At 47.4% G+C, this 4,342-nt stretch overlaps 1 long non-coding RNA gene across 1 annotated transcript; it reads left to right on the top strand.

Annotated features, from left to right (window-relative positions):
* Positions 1-1,926: 1,926 nt before the first annotated feature.
* LOC141567645 (uncharacterized) lies at positions 1,927-3,201 on the top strand. The gene is made up of 2 exons (XR_012490493.2): positions 1,927-2,242; positions 2,978-3,201. It is a non-coding gene; the product is annotated as an uncharacterized LOC141567645 (long non-coding RNA).
* Positions 3,202-4,342: the final 1,141 nt, after the last annotated feature.

The following is a 4,342-nucleotide window of genomic DNA, read 5'->3' as shown; positions in this document are numbered from 1 at the left end:
CTGCCTGTGACTGAAAGTTACAAAGATGACAAATAGAGAGACCAAATTTGATGATGGCAATTATAAAAATGATGATGATAGCCAACATATCACCCTTACTGTGGGCAAAGCCCTGTTCTAAGGACTTCACGTGAATGAACTCATTTAGTTCTCACAGCAACCTTATGAGGTGGGTACTGTTACTATTCTCATTTATGGATGTGGAAACTGAGGCCCAGGTAGGTTGAGAGGTATCATTACACCAGAAGGGGCATGGTACGAGTTGGAATCCTCAATTTCCAGGGCAGAAAGGTAATGGCAAACGTCTTTGTGGGTAACACTAATGAATCAAACACCAGAGGCGTAAACATCTTGTTAAGAGCTGCGGAAATTGTGACGGAGGGGTAACTGCAGAAGCCGTGACTACTGCTCACTACTGGAGGAAGGAAGTGGTAAAGGGACGGAGAAGTAGGGTGGCAGGGCACTATGGCAACAACAGCACGTGGGCCATCAGGAAAGGAGGCCGGAGGCCATGACTCTAGGAACCTGGTAGTCTCCCCTTCTGAGATCCCAAGTGTCTACATGTCTCATTCATGTGAGCGTCCATCCCTACTGATGGTATCTGGGAAGAGTGGGTAGCAAAGTCAGAGCTGAGGATCGAGATTTGAAGGCTGCTTTTGGAGCCTAGACAACCTGCCTGCAGGCAAGGACCAGATGGAAGCAAGAGGCCAGCAGTAATCCACGTGGGCACACTCATAGGGGCGTCGCCCAGTGTCCTACCCAGCTCTCCAAAGCCACGGCTGAATGACAACAGCACCAGCTACCACAGCAAGCATCCACGAAGCATGTGCTCTGGGCCAGGCAACGTTCTAAGCACTACACATGTATTGACTCATTTGATCCTCCCAACAATAAGGGTGAGGGTGGAAACAGGCACAGAGCAGTGACCGCATGAAAGGCCATAGCATTGCGGACTCCTCTGAGAACCTCCTGCCCCCAAAGATCACCGCAAACTAAGGATAAATCCAACATCAGATTCCCTCAAAGGTGGGATCACTTTCTTGACTCATTTCTTGTGCCTTCACTTGAATTTCAGCTGCAGCGACCACATCAACTAGGAAAGTACAAAAAGCATCAGTGGCCACAATGCAAATCCCAAAAGCACAGGGAGACACACATCTTGGAGGAGCCACGTTGGCCTTCTAACTGATGGGTGTATTACTCACCTGGATCTGTAAGATGGGGATAGTAACGGCATTTACTAGAGAATCAGTGGAGTCTCGGTGAGTTACCTAGACCCTCTCTAATGCTGGCTACTGTTAGTGTTATGATCATTGCCTTGATTAAAAGAGATAAACAAAGGGAAGAAAGGAAAGGGGAAGGAATGAAGAAAAGAGACAAGAATGAAGGAAACATTTTAATATCAAGGAGGAATGAAGAGAGTAAGGAAGAAGGGGCTGCGGTAGGGGATGAAAGAAGAAGGTTTCTGTTTGTTTTTAAATTTTTATTGGGGAACAGTGTGTTTTTCCAGGACCTATCAGCTCCAAGTCAGGTCATTGTTTTCAATCTAGTTGTGCAGGGCGTAGCTCACTGGCCCACGTGGGAATGGAACCAGCGACCTGGGTGTTATGAGCACTGTGCTCTAACCAACTGAGCCAACCGGCCGCCCAAGAAGGTTTTTAAAGAGCCCCATGAACAACTGAAAATAAAGTTGTGTCCTTAAAGGTCCTGGCCATGCACATGAGGCAGTTTGCTGGGTAGGTTGAGTCCACCTGCATTACATCCCCAGCCCTGCCACATCCAGCCTTCAGAGCCTCAGTTTCACCACGCCCACAGGTTGCTATGAGAACCTGACGAACCATACAGCCAAGGCACTTGCTGTCTGAGTTAGGGGGCAGGTGGCATCGCCTGGATTCTGCTCCTGAATGTCATTACACTTACCCAGTTCTCAGCAGACAAATCCAAGGGCTATAAATAGCCATGTCTTGGTTTCTCATAAATGTGTGAAATATGACTTGGCATCTTGCCCCGGCTCCTTGTCAGGGGGGTGGGACTGCTTTGCAGAGGTCTAGCGAGCGTCAAGGTCATGGCTCAAAATGAACCCAGCTGCTCTGTGGCCCCTGGTGTCGTCCCTACCACCCCACACCCTCCTTGGCACAGGCTCACACTGGCCACTCTGGGCCTTGGCAAGCTCTGCCCGGTGACGCAGGCCCAGCCTCTGCCTGTTTGTCTGTACTCAGCTGTCTGAGTCAGACTGCATTAGGTAAGTCCATTTACAAGTGGGCTCCGGGAAGGTTGTGCCAGGTGACCGGGGGAGGGGCAAGGAGGAAGTGGGGGACACATGGTCTGTGAGAGTGCTGGGTTGTCCTAGGACCTCCATGCATCTCACTTCATGAAGTTCTCAGCTGCTGACCTCACCCTTCACTCAGGAGTGGGACCCTGGGGGCAACCAATCCGGATTCTAGATTCTACTGTCTGGGTTCAAGTCTCAGCTGCCCCACATACAACCTTAGGCTTATCTAATCTCTCAGTGTCTCAATTTTCCCATCTGTAAAATGGAGATAATAACATTGCCTACCCTATAAGGTTGCTGGAAGGATTAAATGGATATGATTTTATCATTGTTGTTGCTGTTATTATATCCTGACGCTCTGAACAGTGTCAGGCACAGAGTATCGGCTCAGAATAGGGTTTGCTATTATTACTACTTTTCTACCCAATCTAGTTAAGTAGTTAAGAACAAGGACTCTGGAGCCAGCCTGGTTGGGTTCAATTCCCAGCTCCATCACTTATTACGTATGTAATCTTAGATATGGAGCTTAACCTCTCTGTGCCTCAGTTCCCTCACCTGTAAAATGGGGGTGATGATTACTTAGACCTCATTGGGTGTTGTGAGGACTAAATAAGTTAACACCTGCTAAGTGCTTAGAACAGTGCCTGGCACACAGTGGGTACCCTGTTGTTGCTATTGTGGTAAGTGTGCTCTTTTTCCATTGAGGTTGCTAAGCTTCTATGATGTATTCCTGGGGCTGCTCTCATCTCCTCTTGGGAAGCATCTGCTTCGGGATTAAGACAATGCAGAAAAAAGCGAAGTAGAAAGATGAAGAAAGACAACTTCAGAGGGTATCATAAGAGCACCTGGATCTAACTGTGCCTGAAGCAGACACTATTCTTGGATTTCTCAATTCCAGGCACCAATAAATCCCTTTTAGCATAAACATTCCACTTGGATTTCTGTTACTTGCAGCCAAATGTGTTCTGACTAATACAGAAGGCTATTGGGGGGTTTAAATAACAAATAGGGAAGATATGTGAGGAGGGGAGAAAGCTAAGGAACAGAAGTAATAAAGCTTAAGAAGAGTACGCTATGTGAAGGTAGGGTGGCTTCTGGGTTAGAATTCCAGCTGTGTTACTCATTGCCTTTAGGAAAGTGATTACAGAATAGATGGAATCATTCACTCCTCCCTGTATAAATTCTTACAATGTGATCGATGTGATATTGTCACTCTTCCCATCAAGAGATGGAGTCTATTTCCCCCTTGAATCTGGGCTGACCTTATAACTTGTTTTGGATAATAGAACAAGGTGAAAGCGATGCTGTGCTACTTTCAAGCTTAAGCTTCAAGAAGCCTTGCAGCTTCTCCTTGATCTCTTGAACCCTTGCCGTGACCTTGTGAACATGTCTTGGCTAGCTTGCTGGAGGATAAGAGACTGGAGGCTCCCCAGTCAACTGCCACCCAGTCCCCTGAAGCAGAGCCTTCTAGCCACCCTAAGTTGACCACAGATACATGAATGAGCTCAGTCAAAACCTGAAGAACTACCCAACCTACAGAATGGAGAGAAAGATAAATATTTGTTGCATTAAGCTTTTGAGTTTGGGCTGGTTTATTATACAGCACTAGATAACCAATTCATCTGGTTTAATCCCACTTGCCCAGGGGCCTCCCCAAACCTGAGCTTCAGGTCACATGGCTAACCAAGGCCTCCCTGCCCCTGTCCCCGGCCATGTGTGAGTTTTTGGCCTGGGCCTCAAGAAGTCTTGCAGCGTCCATTCACTTTCTAGGACCCGTGCTACCACATTTTAGACAAGCCTGGGTTGGCCTGCTGGAGAAAGAGAGACTACATGGAGGAAATCCCAGTTGCCCCAGCTGATGGCACCTGGTCCAGCCTACAGGCAGCCAATTCTTGAATATGTGAGAGAGCTCAGCCAAGATCAGCAGAGCCAACCCCAACCCACTGCTTATCAGAGAAGCATAAATGATTGAGACCAGAACTACCAAGCTAGTTTGTAGACTTATAAGCAATTAATGCTTACTATTTTAAGTCTCTGATTTGGGATGTATAAAAAGTGCCTCAGAGTTGT

Source organism: Rhinolophus sinicus, chromosome 8 (genome assembly GCF_057876585.1).
Source record: "Rhinolophus sinicus isolate RSI-liver-muscle chromosome 8, RSI-T2T, whole genome shotgun sequence".
Classification (NCBI taxonomy): Eukaryota; Metazoa; Chordata; class Mammalia; order Chiroptera; family Rhinolophidae; genus Rhinolophus; species Rhinolophus sinicus.
Note: the sequence above shows the minus strand (reverse complement) of the source record. Positions and strands in the feature narration are given on the sequence as shown.